We start from the raw sequence: 21,520 nt of genomic DNA on the forward strand, positions 1-21,520 counted from the left end.
ACTTAGAATATAATTAAGGATTAACATCTGCTGTATAAACCACTGAACGTACGAACGTATGACTTGTAACTGTGATACCATCGATATAATTTGGAGCTTCTTTGTACAGAGTGAATGCATGAAATGTGTCTGCAGGCGTACAGGGGGATTTTCCGGTAATGAGGATATGTTGCTGTTGCACTAATAGAGAATAAAGCACTGTGTTGGTCCATAAAACAGGTTTCCCTTACTGTATAATACACAGAGACAATATTATTGTCTCTTCGGCAGCTGCACATTTTACTGTTTATGTTCAGCATTAGCTGGGCCGTCCTAAACGGTCCCACTGTGGATTCATCACAAACATGGCCGACAGGCCGCCCAGTACAGGAATAGCATTGGTCAATTCTTTTTTTGTCATTTTGAATTGTAAAGGTGATTGTAATTTTGGGCTCAAAAATACTGACTGGCATGATTTTATCCTAGACATTTTGCTGATTATTGTAGATACTGTACCTCTACCAGCACACAGAAGGGAAATAAATACATCTAAATGTCCCTCTCAGTCATTTGACCACAGTCCTAAACCAGACTCCATCAATGATGCATGGTGGGGGACCATCCACTCACCCATGTGCATCTAGAGACAATGGAGATTATTGATTTATTCTAATGTTCTCAATCGTGCTCATGAAATAGGATATGAAATGAATGATTAATATACTAGAATTCTCTTTGTCTGTCATGAAATAGGATATGGAATGAATGATTAATATACTAGAATTCTCTTTGTCTGTCTAGTGTCTCCAAGCCATTTTGTTGATAAACAAAAGGCACTCTCATGGCTTGCTCATAAAATGCCGGAATTTCAAGGATCCCGCTCATAACAATTTTGCCATATAAATCCCAGATTAATACAACCCTACTTCCAATAAACGATAGGTGCAATTTCAGAGTACTGCCAAAGGGTAGGCAAGGTTGTTATCAATATGCAAGTGTCTATCTCTGTATGAGGACATTAAAGCACCCCCCTCGTGGGACACTAATGACATTGCTTTGCTTACAGAGAAAGGCAGCCTGGCCTTGTGCCTTTGTTGCTCCAGTACATCACTGTTTTCATTTAAATTACTTTTTCTGAAAGATTCAGGAACAGTATGTTACTGAAATGCCCTGCTTTAGTTCAGCTCACACCGTTTTGTATGACACGGTCGTTTGATGAGGTGTACAGTAAATGAGCCTTTAGGCAGCTCCAGTGTCTTTCAGATTCACCTTTACAATAAAGGGATGTGGATGGATGCAGTTTTAAAGCCCTGTAGTGTTTCTACTTTCTATTGTTCAAACAATGCAAACTGCCTCGCCCACTCTACTTGTAAAAGCTACTGACCTGCAAATGAATACATATGATGAATAGAGACAATGTCCTACAGATGCTTATAATGCAAAAAAGTTCATCTAGAATAAGGCATAAGACTTTGCTGTGTGTATCAGCTCACTCTAGTCACTAGAGTCTACTGTGAAAGGTGGTGTGCCTATTGCCGTTGACTCTTCAATTAATCTATCTCACAAATAACCTGATCATAAGTACAGATTATTGATATTAGTAGAGCATGACCTCTCCCTTTACACTCAATGCTACCCAAATAAGAACGCAGACATAATGAGCAACATTTGCATTTATATTCATTACGTATATTCCGCTGCAGATTATAAAGTCTACTCTACTCTATATTCATCATAATCTTTTGATAGCTTGCATATTGTACAGTCCCAATGTTTTTAATCAGATGATCCATTTCACAGACTCCAGTTAATTTTTCCCCACAAATGAGAGGGGATGAGGCATTACCCCTGGGAGCACAACATGAATGGGGCACAGTACTAAAGCTGATTAATGAAAGAGCATAGCAAATGGAAAAGCCACAGCGTCGACCAGCAATAATATGAACCCGGATTCTCCTAGGATCTTTGTCAGCTGTGCTGCCCTTATAGAAAGCAAACCAAGATACAGTCTGAGCCACTTGAACATACCAAGTTATATTCGGTCGTCCAGCGGCAAAAATAGCCGATCTACAAGTGCTGTGAGCTTGTATTTTCGGTGTGGGACACAGCCCTGCAATGGATTATAGATTTGGTTTAAGACTAAGTGCTATTACTTACTCATTCCACACAGATGCCTTGTGCCATGGCAACACCTATTAGAATCTGAGTTTGTTGGCTGACTGCTAAACAGGAGAGCTTAGCTCTAAACACTTCCACTCATTCCAGGCCAGACTTGTGAAAAGGCTGGCACATTGGTAGTCTGACAGTCATACCATAATCTCCCTCTATTAACACTCACTGGTTGAACACACATTTAGTTTGTCAATTATTTCTATATCCTGCATTGTATACAACTTTGTACTGCGGTATTTAATTCATCTCACACACTATATTCATCTCACACACTCACTAATGTGAGATGTTACATGGCATACTAGGCCTACTCACCATACTGTATCTAGCTTGTCTTTCTAAAATGATGCAGCAGCAGTAGTAGTAGCAGCAGTAGTACTTAGTACTTAGTAGTAGTAGTAGTAGTAGTACAGTACCACCCTTAAATGCTGCATGCGTGAAGTACAGTAATGGCTCCCCTGCAATAAACAGACAGCGACTGGAAAGTGATGGGAGCTGCTTAGCTCCTAGATCACAAGCAGCAGTCTTAGCAATCATCCGGAGCACTTTAATATCTATCTTGTTTATCACTGCAAGTAAACCCTCTTTGAGATGATATTTTTTCTTATTTCTTTTTACAGTGGCTTAGAGACATGCAGCTGGAGAGCCAGTAGGGGGTGTAAAACAGCAAGGGCCAGATTTTTTAATAGGAGGCTGAGGAAATGAGCAGATACAGGGGAAAGATCAAAGACTAGATCAAAGAGCAGATGACACATTTTGACCTGCAGCTGCCAATGTGCATGTACTGAAGCGATTACGTAACATCCGCAAGATGAGAATGATTGTAAAGCTCACAGATCCAAAGCATGCATTTTACAGCATGGGATAACAGCAGTGGTGGAAGGTAAAAATGTGCATGTACATTAAGTGCTGTGCTTGTAGTCGTTATGCCAGTGAAGCCTCGACCCCACACATTTCTGTCTCACCTGCCAGTGAGGATCCCCCACCGCCCGGGAAGCGCCACACCTCTGTCCTACTCCTCCCGTTCAACACCCCCCTCCAAGACCAAGACATGATATCACAATAATAACATCAGGTTACTCCATATTGTTATGGAGATTTGCGGTTTTGTCAATATTTTGGGGAGATCCGCTGATCCGACCGACTTCCCACTTAGCGCGTCACTGCCGCGGGTCCTCAGTTTGAAGTTGATCTGTCCCGGATATATATGGACATAGCGGTCGGGTTGGACTCGGCTGTGATGTTACAGACGGGCAGAGATTTCACACATTTATAGTAGGCAGTGGTGGAAACTAAGTACATTTACTGTAGTACTGTACTTAAGTACAATTTTTAGGTACTTTTACTTTACTAAAGTATTTCCAATTCAATACTTTTACTTCTACTCCACTACATCTCAGAGGCAAATATTGTACTTTTACTACACTACAATTATTTGAAAACTTTGAAATCTACAAAACTTTTTGATTGATTTGATTATTATTACAAAACATACATTACCCACTTCAGCCGTATATACATTTTGACCATTTGAAACTAGCTGATCTACAAGCTCACAATGTGTCGCGGTGTGACGCATTGTGAGCTTGTAGAACGGCTATTTTAATTTGAAATCCTGAAATTCTGACATTCTGCATAATGAGTAGCCTACTTTTGCTTTTAGTACAGTTCGATACCAAATACCTTTGTACTACTTTTCCTCAAGTACATTTTTAGTGTGGGCTTTTAGTATTTCTATATTGCATTTCTATATTGATTTAGTACTTTTTCCACCACTGATAGACGATAGTAGGATGTTCAAATGTCCAAAATCTCACCAAAAATCTAAGATTAAAGAAAGAAGGAGAAAAGGAAAACAGATTTGTGCATCCAAACTTTGTTATTTCTTCTTTCCTCTCCCATTAATCATCTCACAAACCCCCCAGATTTATCTGGTGAGCCTGACGGCCTGGCTGGGAACCACTAGACTTGCTCAACTGTATACAAAGTAGTTCAACAAGCTCCAACTTCAGAAACATGCTGTGTACACACGGATGCTCCGGTATTAATAATGTAATTATATTATTATGATCAGTCAGAGGGATCAAACCAGTACTTTTACGTTGAAATGTACATTTTACAGCTAATAACATGTACAGTACTTTTAATGCAGCATTTTAAGTTAGCATCAGTAACTTAAGGCTCATTCATAGTCTGGATTTTCGGTGGTGAGGTGACCACCGCTCCGGTGGTGAGCTGACCACGGGAGCTGAAATAACCTTGGTAGATATTCTTATGGTGACATATACAATAGTATTATTGTGCTGCTATGCTAGAACAGATTGTCAATTGAAAGGCTTTACAAATGTGTGTGAGAAAGATGCAGTGCAGCGAACACATATCTATTGCATTAACCTCCAATTGTTTTTGTTTTTTACACATTTTCTCTTTGCTTTTACTTGAACTACAGTTCAAAGGCAACTGCAATGCTCCCACTGCACAAATCCGATAAAGTTTCAGTTATACTTCAAAGCCTAAACTTGATGAATAGCAGCAGTTCCTTTTAAACTAGGCCTCCTTTAGTTCGTGCTTATCCCTGATGCTCCACTTCCATTATTGATGATGTACAACAACATTCCTATTTTTTAAATTTAAAATATCTAAGGAGCAAACAGATGGGATCTGTATTCATCAGTAATCTTTTTTTCGGCAAAGTCAAATTTATATACACACTTTGGAATACTGTAAACTGTTGTGGGTCCTAAACAGCGAATCCACAAACACAGCTGTACTGCATTTACTGACAAATGTTGTCCACCTCAAAATGTATCTTCTATTAATGTTCTTTATGGTAGATTTAATTGACTTGTTAATCTACCTTATTGTAGCCTATGTTGTTATTACCAACTTAAAATGCAAGGTCTGCAAAGTTATCCAGAATGTTTAGAATCTAAGAAGAATCTGCAAACCGTTGATGATGAAAAAGATATTGCTCGTCAACGTTGCTTGTCGACGTTCATATACATAGCTGTGTATGTCCTGATGAAGATCAAATAAGTTTGAAATGTTGACGAGCAATAAAACTTAAATGTATACCCCTGCGATTATGATTAAGATTCAAGCAACAGGACCATCAAAATGGTTCCAAAAAGGGAGTGGCGTAGTTCCTTCATGTTTTTTCTAAAACCAAACAAAATTATGTTGTTGGGATTTTAGATTGAAATTTGTTAAATAATTCTCATTCCTCCAGATCTTTCTCCTCCCTCGAGTTCCTTCCGTGTTACAACTTTTCTTTTAATCACAATACAAGAATCCCTGTTCCAGTATGCAAATATCGCTGGGAAACTACAATCCCTAAGTGAAATTACCAGTCAACATGACCAGGACACTCCTTGCTGCATGCCAAACCCAAACAGTTTGGATTCCAGTATCTGAGGTTTGCTATAGTGACAGAGTATGTTGCAGCGTGGGACATAGGAAAAGCATTTGATCATGGATGGTCGTGACAACAGCCTGCTGAGCATTTGTAGTGCCACCGGTGCATGCGCCCCTGATAAATGGAGCATAGACTCCACACTGGTCCCTTTTGCACTGCACAGATAAAGGTACAAAAGTAAATAAACAACTAGAATGTCAGCACTAGAATGTCTCAAAGGCATTAACTGCACTCAGTTTTGCATTATAGCAGAAACCAGGCCTTTTCCACTAGCTAAATATGGCCAACGAAGCCTTTTTCCCCACTCATCTGTGGGCAGAAGCTCCATTAGTTCCTCCGAGGAGGCACTTTATAGACAACTTTCACCACTTGTGGTTCTGCAGACACAACAAATTCCATTCTGTGACAATATGCATAATTCAAAATAAGTGCATATTTGTATTTGTCCTTGGCCGCTGCGTGTTTTTCGTGTATAGCATGTGATCACATACTCTGCTGCAAATGATACCTTTAACCTCGTCTGGGGCCATGCAGTGAGCTACTTTAGGTGCAGTAAAACTCTCTTTAAGGTTTTGAGAACTTGAAGCACCCACCGAGTGTGCTGAAACCAAGGATTTATAGCAGATCTGCTGCTCATGACCGTCGTCACTGCCAATGTTTAACAAGGTCCAATCCACATCCTCTGTGCTTGCCAAGAACTATGGCCATTCGGGCCAAGGTCAAGGAATCTTTTAGTGTTACACAACCCCACTAAGCATTCTAGTTTTTCTTTTTTTTGGTTCATGAGACTGTGAAGATATCTTTATGGATACACATGGACACAGCCACACACAAACACAGACCGTTAAGCTCCGTACCGTATATTTCCGCATACATTGATTAACCCGGGCCGTCAATGCCGTCATGTAGCCTACTAGAACAACGTAACATTCACAGGGCTTTGTCATCAACCAGACCTTATCTATGATAAATACTTGACACATTTGAAATTTGGTAGAGCGAATTAAACACATGTGCCACCTAAAATAATGGCGTCGGTGACAAGGTGCACAATTCAAATTCAGTTGCGGAGGAGGTTGTTTTACATGTCATCTGTTCCTCATATGGCAGCCATGAGGGCCAGAGCAGCCCATCGTGGCAGATGTTCATTTTGCATAGTGACGTACAGCACACCAGAAGATCTGACTCGTTACCACACTCATATGACAGAGCAGCCATCTAACTGTAAATAGAGCAGCTGGGCCATGCAAAAGTGCCCGGCCAACTGGGACATTATCAGCATAGAAAATAGGCTATAACACTATATAACAGGCAGGCACAGGCACAGCAATTCCTAATAGTCTGGATTTGTCCTAATATAATCTGATAATTCATTGGAGGGGGAAAAAGGACATGAGAGCGTGGACAAAAATGTACAGTAGTTGTTCTGATGAGGTCTTATTTTGAACTTGCACTGGCATGTAATTTTTAGTTACATGCAAGTATTGCATTGTATTTAGGACAGTGGTTCTCAAAGTGGGGTCCAGGGACCCCCCAGGTGTTCGCAAACATTTGACACGGCAACTTGTGCGCTTTAGTGCGCTCGGTGGTGTCTCTCGTGACTCAAGTTCAGTAGAGACGACGCCCCTCCGTCACCGTCTATGTTGAAGAAATTTAACATTTTAACAACAAAAATCTAGTACAGGGGTCAAAATATTTTCAGATTGGCGCCCGTGACCAAATTTATATTGAGGGGTCCTACATGGAAAAAGTTTGAGAACCACTGATTAAAAAGAAGAAGAATTTGTGGACTAAAAGACATATCCACAGCTACAGAGAGGATGCTGATGTCTGGGCTCTAGACTGTGTAATTATGGTGAATTATAACGCAGAGAGAGTGGCTTATGCTCTGCTTTTCTCTCAAGTTTAGGTGTCTAATCATATTCCCATGTGCTTTAACTGGATTGTGAAAACACAATTATAGGCTTCCAAATGGTGGCAAGGCTGGTAAGCTGTTGGGAGGTGAGTAGATGATTGTGCTTCCTCTTGAAGTGTTTGGCGGATATGACAAAGTCATTTCAGTCCTTGGGTAATTCCAGTGTTATGTGCATCTGTCCATTTGGCTATGTGGGTGGTACAGAGCTGGCAATTAACAGCACGGGTGTTCCTTTTCTGATTTGGGGAAAATTGTATGAAAAAATGATTCTAGAAAACAAGTTCATAAATATTGCCTTCCTTGATTCATCATTCTTAATGGACATATTCATTAGACAAGTGTTTTAATTGATCATGCTCTACAGGAGGGTTCAATAAACTCATAATCATTTGTACTCCCAATTAAAATTCCCTACTGACTGAAAAATCGCAATGTATAATAATGTTTAGTCATTGAAAATACAGCTGTGAAAAGCTTAGCAGCTTCAATTAATCACATGAAGTTACTAAGTTAATTTATTATTATTGTGCTGTTTTTGCCAGGCTGTACAGACATTCATCCTTAAAGAAATGGCCTCCTTTTCTTGTGTTTTTTTTAAATCCAAGCATGTTCTTTGAAACGATACAAATGGATTTACGTAGACACTCTGTCTATTCTTGACAATGTTCTCGCCATAAGGTTATTGTATAGCCAACACTAATGCTTTGTCTGGCGTAAGCTAAAGCAGCTGCCATACAGCACATAACAGGGTTGTTATGCTATACAGACTGCCACTCGAGTCAAATCCTTGTAATCAACACTCCATTTCTAACTCAGAGAGTATATAACTAAATTATTATTACAGTTCCATACAGATCCATTTGTACAATCTTGGAGTTCAAGGTGCAATAATGGACACTGTGTACTCTGTACAGTGCAACATCTCTGTAGCGTAAGTTTTGTTATTTCCCCGATTTTCCCTGAGCACTTCATGTACATAGTTTGCAACATTGTGGTGGGGGTGCGTTCGGATATGTGCACCGGGAATGTGCTCTGTTTTTCTTGTCCGCTGGGCGGTGATGTCATCGAGTGTGGCAGATTTTCGAACAACCAGTTAAAACAATATGATGCGTGTGAAATAATAAAGCTCAAAGGACCAATTATTATTATTATTACTTTAACACTGAGGATTTTATTGTGTAGATGGTGCTAATGCCTTGGATCAGATACTGGACTATTGTGTCATGCGGGTGCACAACAGATCGACCACCACTTCCAGGTCTGCCTGTGTGACAGGAGGCCTGGTCTTCCAGGTCTGCCTGTGTGACAGGAGGCCTGGTCTTCCAGGTCTGCCTGTGTGACAGGTGGCCTGGTCTTCCAGGTCTGCCTGTGTGGCAGGTGGTCTTCTGTCGCTTCCAGCTGCATCCTGGAGCGGTTCGTTTGAGCTCGCCACATGTCCTCCTCACATGAGCATGATTGCTTTTGGTTTGTCTGGCAAATGATGTGATACCAAACATACCAAATATCTCAAAAATATAATCCCTTTCTGGCCAAAAAGTACCGTTTATACATGTGGTGGGGGGCTCAGAGTGCTTCCACTAAGGAAAGTAGGCTTTCTAATGACACAACCCGCCTTTGTTTTGGTGAGTAGCAAAAACGTTATTTTTATTTACACTAAAGACGAGAGGCTGGTCTCAGTGGTCTGCATTCATGCGAGACCCGGAAGTCATCGGTAACATACCGGTAGCTCTAAATGCAACGCATTAGAGCTATGGACCAGAGTTAACTGTGTCTATGCGACACGTGTCAGTGGCAGAATTGATTGCACGCAGGACAGAAATTGTGAAACACAGAATTGATTGCACGCAGGACAGAAATTGTGAAACACAACCAAAGTTGCACGCACACGCGCACACACACACACACACACACACACACACACACACACACACACACACACACACACACACACACACACACACACACACACACACACACACACAGGGGCAAAAGTGTTGGCTGGGAAGGCTCTGTCCTGGAGGACAATTATTCTAAGTAGTTTTCCCATCAGCCAGAGCCATGAGTGGAAGACCCTCGGGTGAGTCAGAACCTTTCTGTGGAGGCAATCGTGGAAATAGCCACTGTCCAATTTATTTGATAAGGCGAGGGGAATTCAAGACCTGCCAACAGAATGCAGACAGAAAACGGGGACCTCTCTGAAAGCCAGTTGCTGACATTTTCGGAGTTCATATCACTATGCATATAATGATATTTTAGCCAAGAGCTCATGGTGAAAATCAAAAGTTCAGGGGTTCAATGGACTGCCGTTTGCTTTGTGCATACCCAGCTGGCAGATTCAACAAAATCTATTGGCTGCAACGCACTGGGGCATGAGACACGGAGTCAGACTTTAAGCTGCCTCATGGACAGCAGTAATTACAATATACTGATGGCGTGCAATTGAAGCTTTGCCTTAAGTTACCTAAGAGACTCAATTTAAAGAGTCTCTTTGAAGGTAGCATTCTCACAATATCCCCAAAGGTAGTCTGCCTCCACAGGGAGGGGTAGAGTCAAGGACTACCAGCTCTGTCTTGGGGCTCTCACCGACATGAACACAGGAATGTGTGAGAAAATGTTGAGTTCTCCCCTTGGACACCCCGCCATTAAAGGGCCACTAAGCCATTATACACACACAGGCGTGGTGAGACAATCACACTTGTTGTCTACTATTCATTACTTTCCTAGGATCGATGCATTTGAAATTAAGCCTGTGTTAAGTGTGTTTTCAGGGTTGCCTGATAGCCGCGACCAGTTAGTGTGCTGCTAAGCACATGCTCCTTGTGATTTGCGATGACCCAGGTTTCAATACAACTCCCGGCATTAAGTCTCTATATATACTCTATGCTTAACCACCTGAACCCTACAGTCCCTGCTCTGTATGTAGGCAAGTATTCCGCCAATAGCCCACTAGACAGAGATCCAAAGTGCATTGTGCTATTCTGAATGAAGTACTGCAACTCCAATAAGGAAATTGGTCTAAATGAGATCAAATTATTTTGGAAGGAAGGAAGAAAAAAGAATAGCAGCTTTGATGAGCTGAGGTTCTGATAATTAATATAGCTTCATGTCTTAAAGATATTTTAATGGATGTATCAACTGTGCTATGTATCAATGATGATGAATCAATGAGCCTCAATTAAAAAAACACACACAAATGTTTACTTTTTACATTCTCTGTCTGTACGTTGTCTGCTGCTTTCAGAGAAGAGATTTGGTGTAGAGAGAATAAAAGGAGTTGGCCTAGGATAGATTCCTGGGGGACGCAGGTCAATGAAGTATATAGGGTTTAAGTGGTTAAGGAGGAACTAAGCCGTTCAAAATGAGCGGCTGGCCTTCAACAGAAGCTACACAAGAGCTCTGATGAAATTGGCCAAGGCTGCATTCTTGATCAGTGTGAAATCTAAAGAACACCTTCGAGTGTTCTGGGTAGCAACATTCAGGCGTTGTCAGTTTAGAAGCCAAGCTAAAAGGTAAGGGTGGCATTTGGCATATTATGATACTGTAGATCCACCTTAAAGAGTTTTTCAAAAACAATTCTGTTAAATCTGTTTCAGGGTAAAATCCAATCTGTCGAAAACAGAAAAATGTTACGTCTTTCCATGCTATCTTATTTACATGAACTCTCCCTTCTGGCAGGGACTATGAATGTGTGCTGCTGGGGCAAACAACGCTCCAGTGGAGATGCTCAGTGCTAAACATCATGATCATGCATGCTGAGAAACTCTTCCGTTGATGAACAAAAACAAGAAAATCAAAAGTGCGGAATATTTAAATATATTGTAGTGTGTGTGTGTGTGTGTGTGTGTGTGTGTGTGTGTGTGTGTGTGTGCGCGCGTGCGGCTGAGGCTTTGCACAGGCACTTGGGGGAAATTATTAAAATATTTAGGGTATAAAATACCACTCTAAGTAGTATTACCAAGGTATATTTACCATCAAGCTATTATTAAAGTATTTACATTATATATAGGAAATAAACAGGTAATCATAATGATAAAATGCTATGTATTCATATAGGACAACTAATACATATTGACCAGGCCTCACTAAATGTAAAGTACACATGCAGCTTCATACACGTGTGCACGCCCGTGCAGGCACGCACACACACTCTCTCTCTCAGGTCCCCAAAACAGGTCAGCCCAACCTCTCGACCGGACTGTGCAAACAAATGGAGGGACCGTCCAGGGTCCACACATTCACACACACACACACACACACACACACACACACACACACACACACACACACACACACACACACACACACACACACTAGTTGATCTACTGTCCCATTTAAGAAAGCTCACATACACACATAAACATGATCTCATAATGACTGGCACATTCAATTAAACACAACACATGTCACATACACCCACACATAGGGAGCAGAGTCCGGAAGAAGAGGTCCAACACGACACTTCAAATTGGGAGGAAGGCCAAGAGCACCCCCTGAAGAAATGAACTATTCTCTGATTGGACTATATTCAAAACTTGGAAGTATTAAATAACTGTCGATTCCATGGAATCGGCACTCTCTAGAAATGATGTGACACCGAGGTCACGGACGGAATGGAGAGTCCAGAGGTCTACCGGTGGCTAATTCGTTTGACTTCTGTCGGTAACCATATTTGTTCTTATGATTGTATAGGATCATATTATATTGTTGTAGACTATAGGGCCAAACATTATTGTACACTATTTTATTAGGGCTTTTGATTATTAAAACGTATAGATAATTATAACTCTCTGCTGTGTATTTATTCCAGAGGTTGGTACCATTTTATGGGAAATAATCATGCAAACGAACACAGAATGATGTTGATTTCTGGGTTTTTTGTCTTTACCTCTTTGGAGGTTGAAGGTGAAGGGCCAGAGGTCAAAATCTTCTCCAGTTGGTGACCTTGCTGACGTGATTATTCCTTGATTTGGGCCGAACCTCTGGAAGGCAGCAACAGACCTAAGAGGGTGGACGTCTAATAGACCCCGCCAGGTCAACGGTGTCTTTTTTCTTATGAGAACTCAAATGCCGGCCGGCAAATTGTAAGGTAAGCAGACCCTTCTTTTTTTAGTATATAAAAAAGTCTGCCATTGGATATTCTAAATTCTGTTTGAGTTTCAATAAGAGAAATCAACTCCGGTTTTCCAAAAGATAACAGTTTCAATTAAAAGAACAAGTATGGATGACTAATATTCTGGTGAAATCAAAAGTATTCATTAGCCAGGTAATTTCCTGAAGAATCCAGTTAACGAAACACCAAGGGGGTGTACGGAAAACAAGAGTTATTGAGATCAAAGCCATACGGGGGGGATGGTGATTATATTAGTAACATGGTTTTACAGGTTATCTAAGTATATGGTTTAAAATCCTACACAGGGAGTGTAGGTACTCATGGTAATAAAATAGGCAGCTGTATCTATAGATGTTATAAGCATTGGTGACTATATAGCTGTGCATTATTATTCTGTGTTATAGGATCGGCCCGGGGGTGACTGACTTTCAAAGCCCCTCCGATCTGACCCTCTGATACAGAAAGTGGTGACATGGCTGTGTGAGTGGGTATATGAAGGGTCCATTCAGCACTAGCTAAGCTGTCTAAGGCTCTGCATGATGAGCCCAGTGGGTATATGGGATCCAGCCAGCACTAGCGATGCTACTGGGTTTGCGTGATGAGCCCAGTTGACCTCTACTCTTAGAAAAAGAATAAAAAAAGAACAGGGTATAACAGGTTAGAGATTTCCTGCGGAAAACTTAGAAAAAGAATAAAAACAATAGTCAGGTTTTAGAAATAAATATTAGATAATAGAATAACGAATTGAAGTACCAAAGAATTGATAAAGGGTCACTAGGGTGACTGGTTACAAAAAGATATTTAAAACTGTGTGTTGTATTCTGAAATATTATATTGGTAGCAACATACGGTGAAAATACAGTTAGAAAATAGTATAACTTGAAGTACTATTTAAATTGATAAAGGAATTAAGTGAATTGAGACTTATGACCGTTTCACCCTTCACAAACACGCATAAATTAAGTGAATAGTAAAAATATCCCAGAGTTAACAGTTATTTGAAATCTAATTATCCCTCATACCATTAAAGAAACATAAATAGAGAACATTAATCATCGGTTACTAATATAAGGCATTGTTTTGGATGGCCCTGTACAATTTAATACCAATATAGTCTGTATCAAAAGCAATATAAATGTCTCATATAACATGATCTTTCATTTAACCCATTACAATACCCTGTACAAAACAGTTTTAAGAATTAAAAATACTAACCCAAATAAATGTATTCAAAAAGTCTCCCAAAGTAAAGTGAATTGTTTCACGTTCCCAAATATATATATATATATATTAAAATAAGTGTAAAGAAAAATAGCCGATCTACAAGCACTCATATAGAAATGTTTATATATAGGCTAATTAACCCGGTATAGGCAACACTAGGGTTGCATCCCATCTTCAAAGAAAAGACTTAAGCGAAAAGTAAAACTGTGTGTCCATAATGTAAATCTGTGATAATATAATCTGTGACATAAAATGCACCAACAATTTTGTTTAAAAGTGTCCACAGGTCCACAAGTGTCCATGCACATGTAGGCCCGATTAGAAGGTAGGCCTATGCACTGTTTCAATATTAACCCAGTAGGGAAGAACTTAGAAAGTGAATTTGACATCTGACAGGTCAGATTAGCCTTGTGTCAGCAATGATTTTACAATAAATTAGTAACACAAATAGACCCACAAGAGGGAACACATTAAGTTCAAAGTACATATTTAGGAAAACTGCCAATACTAAATTACAAACTATCCGGTTATAGAGGAATATTTCCCGCTCACATTGTATTACATCAAAAAGGCTGAATCTTCAACAACTCAGTTTTCAGTTAGCCTATAATAAGTCAACTTGCGCATGCATGGCGCAATAAAAGTGAAAAAAGACTGGCAGATGTGACAATGAACAATGGGGGCACATGTGACTATGGGCAGATGTGACAAGCAGCACCAATGAGGAACTTTGGGGGGCTGATGGGACATGAACTTTGGGGGGCAAACAGCATGTGTCAACACCAAATGAACATTGTATTTTTTCATCCTTCTCAGCAACAAGGAATACATCTTTCATCACGTGACTACAAGGCGTATCGGGTCAGACCAGCACCATGGCCCAATACGATGTTGGGATGTGAACGTCAAATATTGCTCTTACCTTTTTAAGAAAAATTGGAAATCTGTGGCAGCTTTTCACATCCGCACAATACACATAAAAGGGCGCACGAGTGTGTGCACTAAGTAAACAATAGATTAGCCATTTTGAGCTCAGGTCAGCAACACTATGACACTAGGACCTAAGTGATAAGTAAGTAAGGAAAGAGAAATTCATTTTTAACGTAGCTAGTTTCTTGGTGCAATTTATGATGCTTTTTAACCAGGTATGGACCAGCTTGAAGTAACTTCAAAACTCAACAAAATATATCTTTTGGTAAGCAAGAGACAACAATAAAAAAGAATACAGGTTTGTGTGTGGTCAATGTCTGTAGCACTAAAAGGTAAGGCCGTGTATAAATCTTAAGTAAACACTAACAGAAAGAGATAATGGTTTTCAGATCCCACCCAGATCGTACAATTTTACAGTATCTCATCCCAGGCCATTTTAAGGTATAGTACATTTGCATGTTAAACTTTTATTTCTTTATTTGAACGTTAACGTAAAATAGACTTTTTACGTAGTATCCATTACTCATAATAATGAATGTTACAGTCTGGTGGTATAGTTCAGGCTAAATCAAGGGCAAAAGTCAATGCTGCTTTAACAAATAACAAGAGATAAGGACTCTTCTCCTGGTAGGCACCACTTATTCAGTTCAGGGGAAGAACCCCGGTGTAAACAAATTAATACAAGGGATGGGGACATTTTTAGTATACATATCTTTTAGGAAGATATGTTGAGGGGGACAAAATATTTAGGGTATAAATAAACTCTCTAAGTAGTATCATCAATATATTACACAAGGGATGGGACATTTTTAGTATACATATCTTTTATGAAGATATGTTGAGGGGGACTGGGGGAAATTATTAAAATATTTAGGGTATAAAATACCACTCTAAGTAGTATTACCAAGGTATATTTACCATCAAGCTATTATTAAAGTATTTACATTATATATAGGAAATAAACAGGTAATCATAATGATAAAATGCTATGTATTCATATAGGACAACTAATACATATTGACCAGGCCTCACTAAATGTAAAGTACACATGCAGCTTCATACACGTGTGCACGCCCGTGCAGGCACGCACACACACTCTCTCTCTCAGGTCCCCAAAACAGGTCAGCCCAACCTCTCGACCGGACTGTGCAAACAAATGGAGGGACCGTCCAGGGTCCACACATTCACACACACACACACACACACACACACACACACACACACACACACACACACACACACACACACACACACACACACACTAGTTGATCTACTGTCCCATTTAAGAAAGCTCACATACACACATAAACATGATCTCATAATGACTGGCACATTCAATTAAACACAACACATGTCACATACACCCACACATAGGGAGCAGAGTCCGGAAGAAGAGGTCCAACACGACACTTCAAATTGGGAGGAAGGCCAAGAGCACCCCCTGAAGAAATGAACTATTCTCTGATTGGACTATATTCAAAACTTGGAAGTATTAAATAACTGTCGATTCCATGGAATCGGCACTCTCTAGAAATGATGTGACACCGAGGTCACGGACGGAATGGAGAGTCCAGAGGTCTACCGGTGGCTAATTCGTTTGACTTCTGTCGGTAACCATATTTGTTCTTATGATTGTATAGGATCATATTATATTGTTGTAGACTATAGGGCCAAACATTATTGTACACTATTTTATTAGGGCTTTTGATTATTAAAACGTATAGATAATTATAACTCTCTGCTGTGTATTTATTCCAGAGGTTGGTACCATTTTATGGGAAATAATCATGCAAACGAACACAGAATGATGTTGATTTCTGGGTTTTTTGTCTTTACCTCTTTGGAGGTTGAAGGTGAAGGGCCAGAGGTCAAAATCTTCTCCACACTACACGTCATCACAAAGAGTCTATAAAGAGCACCATATGCCTCTTAAAGGACAACAAGTTAACTGTATGTAAATCCACTCACTAGCTAGCTACACTATCATTATTAAGAGTTTAATTAGTCAAACTAATTTTGGTTTTGAAGGGGTCATACTTTGACTAAAATTGAAAATATTTATGTTAAGCTGTTACAAGCAAACTTTCACTGTTTCAATGTATGTAAAACTCAAGTTTAGCCGTCAGAGAGCATTTTTGTGAAAAGCTCTAATTAAAAAAAACTTATTTCACATTTACTACTATTTACACTGGCATTTTTGCTGACACTCGTCACTCACAGTGGCTTTCAGTATACTGCGCATACAGTACAAATAGTATTGGCATTGATAGACACAGTGGTTCTTACAGGTATAGCATCTCAAATCTATTCATTACAGCTCTCTATAATGTTAGACCACCCTGGTGCACCAAAATTATACCGTACCAAGGCAATGAGGTTTACTGTAATTATACGATCAGGGTTTTACATCATTTGCTAAATGAGTTATCTGATCTATTATTTAATATCGGTCTTAAAGAGGATTCAATTCATAGTCCCAAACACGGTAGGTGTTGGATCTGGGGGTCATCTTGTATTTTCAAACAACATACTTCTGAGATAATACAGTATCTGTTTATCCATATCTAACTTCCATGAAATGCATAAGCCCCGTCTTTACTAAATTGTATTGACATGCGCAACGTAGTGTTATGTAATGCATGCAATTGCAAATTGTCAGTGTTTAAATGGCTTTGTGTACCGTGGATCTATGTTTCTTGTACAGGGCAAAATCACGAGTGTTAGATATTTGACTGTGTACTGCTTGCGTGTGTGTGAGAAAAGGGCTGTGATATTGAGATGATTCGATGAGGACATACGCCGCCCTTGATGAATTATTGTGTAGAAGAAACACTGACACACACTGACATTAGTACAAGGAAAGTCATTTGTCTGTCCGTCAATCTGATAAATGCACACCAACGGCATTAAAGTGCCAATTACCACCCACCCCGGCTTCCACACATCGAGTCCAGTAAACAATGTGAGCTCCATTCCAGTCTTCAAGCCCACAAGCTCCCCAAGCTCTCACCACCAGTTATGCCCCCATGCTTAATTCTGTTTTACAATTAGCCCTATTCAGCTCTCTTTTTCTTGTTTTTGGCATTCGGTTGTTTATCCACCGCCTGCTCAACATTTGCATCCAGAATGCCATGGTGAATGGAATGTCATTACTGACTGATTGGTTCATTACATGAACCAGCCGATCTCTGCTATTGGTTCATAAATTGTCTGGGATGAAAATAAACTCAGGCAGAGTACTCAGTACCTGTACTTCTATTGAGACATTTAGGCCTTATATATGTTTCAATCGTTTGAATTGAAACTAAACTAAACTAAAAGAAAATAGTATTAGGCCTACTAGTTGCGAACGCAGTGATTGCGAACGCAGTGAGCACTTACTATGAGACCTAGCAGATCATGTCTGTCTGTCTGTCTGTGTGTGTGTCTGTCTGTCTGTCTGTCCCGCTATACGTCCAAATATGGAGTGTACGTCCAAATATGGAGTGTGTTGCATCAATCACAAACAAATCACTCAGCTCCATATATGGGCACAAAAGGGGCCGGGTCCACATATACAGTAACAGCGGGACAGACACACAGACAGACAGACAGACATGATCTGCAGCTGCGTTCGCTTCCCGCGTTTGCGCGTCTTACTGGTAGTAGTAGTAGTTGCGAACGCAGTGAGCACTTACTATGAGACCTAGCAGATCATGTCTGTCCGTGTGTCCGTCTGTCTGTCCCGCTTTTGTGCCCATATATGGAGCTGAGTGATTACGTCACCATGACTCAGCCATAACCATATAAGGAGTCCCCAAAGCAGCTATACGTCCAAAACCCAAATATGTATGAGGTGCGTTCGCTTCCCACGTTTGCGCGTCTTACTGGTAGTAGTAGTAGTATGGGCTCAGATCCATGCCAATATTATCTGTGTGTTCGTAAAAGAAAATGCGTAAAAAAACAATCCGTAAAAGAAAAATGCGTAAAAAAACAATCCGTAAAAGAAAAATGCGTAAAAAAACAATCTGTAAAAGAAAAATGCGTAAAAAAACAATCTGTAAAAGAAAAATGCGTAAAAGTTACAGATGCTTTTTTTGGTTCCCCAGTGATATCACTGCCAAAATTCACATGACGGCTGAGAGCCAATCACTTACGAACAGAAAAAAAGACAACCTAAATTACGAATGCTTTTTTTGGTTCCCCAGTGATATCACTGCCAAAAATCACATGACGGCTGAGAGCCAATCACGTGAGGCCTTTTCCTCTACCCAATCAAAAAGCTCCATAAGTCTGCCTGGCAACTGAGGTTGCCATGTTTGTCTGGGGCTACGTTATAAGTATAAGTATAAGTTTATGAGTTACAAGTTTAGCTATATTATATCCATATCTTGTCTTAAAACAACCACTCAATGGCATTATTGACTAATTCATTATTTTATAATGATATATATATGATATATATATATATATATATATATATATATATATATATATATATATATATATATGATATATGATAGCAGCCTCATCATACTATCGCTCCCACTTTTCACACGGGGGGGCAATATCGCACAACGGGCAAGGGCTAGTATAAAATAGTAATACATAACTTAAAAATATATATTTAATCTGGGACTGGGCTTTCCTGTCTATAGGTTTAGCTATATATCCATAATATCTTGAATTAAAACAACCAGTCAATTACACAAATTCGTTATTTTAGTAGCCTAAAATAAATAAAATAAATTCAGCTATATATCCAATATCCATATGATATTAAAACAATCGGCAAATAGGCTATATCCTAATTTCTGCACACAGGCATCATTATTTTCGTTCTGACGATTAAGTAAGGCATTGTATAATTTCACCACAGGGAGACGCTGTACGTCTTGCTCACTGTCTCATGCACACACCACCCGCACCCCCCCCCCCCTGCCTGAAACAGGATGTGACGTTCTCCCTCAGCTGCTGTCGGTTTGTGTAGCCTAATTTGTTTGTTCCAAGCCACTCTATGGGGAGAAGCCTTTAGCCGCGAGCGAGCATGGTTCCTGACTAGATAGGTGAAGACTTCTTCTTCTTTGGCGATTTTTATCATACTAGATTGGAACGCCCATAAACGTCACATCCTGTTTCAGGCAGGGGGGGGGGGGGGGGGGGTGCGGGTGGTGTGTGCATGAGACAGTGAGCAAGACGTACAGCGTCTCCCTGTGGTGAAATTATACAATGCCTTACTTAATCGTCAGAACGAAAATAATGATGCCTGTGTGCAGAAATTAGGATATAGCCTATTTGCCGATTGTTTTAATATCATATGGATATTGGATATATAGCTGAATTTATTTTATTTATTTTAGGCTACTAAAATAACGAATTTGTGTAATTGACTGGTTGTTTTAATTCAAGACATTATGGATATATAGCTAAACCTATAGACAGGAAAGCCCAGTCCCAGATTAAATATATATTTTTAAGTTATGTATTACTATTTTATACTAGCCCTTGCCCGTTGTGCGATATTGCCCCCCCGTGTGAAAAGTGGGAGCGATTGGTGCAGGCAGTGATTCACTAATTATAGTATATATATATATATATATAGTATATGATATGATGATATGATATGATATGATATATGATATGATATGATATGATATGATATGATGATGTGATGATGATGATAGTATGATGAGGCTGCTATCATATATCATATATATATATATATATATATATATATATATCATATATATATCATTATAAAATAATGAATTAGTCAATAATGCCATTGAGTGGTTGTTTTAAGACAAGATATGGATATAATATAGCTAAACTTGTAACTCATAAACTTATACTTATACTTATAACGTAGCCCCAGACAAACATGGCAACCTCAGTTGCCAGGCAGACTTATGGAGCTTTTTGATTGGGTAGAGGAAAAGGCCTCACGTGATTGGCTCTCAGCCGTCATGTGATTTTTGGCAGTGATATCACTGGGGAACCAAAAAAAGCATTCGTAATTTAGGTTGTCTTTTTTTCTGTTCGTAAGTGATTGGCTCTCAGCCGTCATGTGAATTTTGGCAGTGATATCACTGGGGAACCAAAAAAAGCATCTGTAACTTTTACGCATTTTTCTTTTACAGATTGTTTTTTTACGCATTTTTCTTTTACAGATTGTTTTTTTACGCATTTTTCTTTTACAGATTGTTTTTTTACGCATTTTTCTTTTACGGATTGTTTTTTTACGCATTTTTCTTTTACGGATTGTTTTTTTACGCATTTTCTTTTACGAACACACAGATAATATTGGCATGGATCTGAGCCCATATAGTAGTAGTAGTAGTAATATTGCATTGCAGCCTTACAATCAGCCTTGTCAATTATTCAGCCTCATCCTGTACGCCCACTTACCACTAGTTGGTAGCAGCTAATAATCACTGTCATGCCACATTGACCTGTGTCTTTGTTTGTAATTGTTCCCACTTCCCAGTGTGTGCACTCACTACACTAGCAGCGCTGAGAGTTGCGATTGCATCATTGTACAGTATATGCCTCCCAGTTATACTGTACCTTACAGTAATTTCAAGACAAAGTAAAAATTTTAATCAAGCTGCTTTTGTGTATTTTTCTACTTGGCTGTGCTGTATGCTGTTCATGCTTTGAAGTCTGATAATACACACTGACACACCAACACATCTTTTGTATTAAATATTACAATTATGACGTCATGAACGGGGCCTCCCGATCCTTAAGGCCGCCCTTAGCTCAGTGGTAAAAAATTGCAGCACTTGGCCAGGAG

At 39.6% G+C, this 21,520-nt stretch overlaps 1 protein-coding gene across 3 annotated transcripts in view; it reads right to left on the reverse strand.

Moving 5' to 3' along the window:
• Window positions 1-21,520, reverse strand: part of tmem132e (transmembrane protein 132E) — a 386,893-nt gene that overhangs the window by 69,344 nt on the left and 296,029 nt on the right. The window lies entirely within an intron of this gene.

The sequence above is a fragment of the Protomyctophum bolini genome, assembly GCF_963924005.1.
Source record: "Protomyctophum bolini genome assembly, chromosome: 13".
NCBI lineage: Eukaryota > Metazoa > Chordata > Actinopteri > Myctophiformes > Myctophidae > Protomyctophum > Protomyctophum bolini.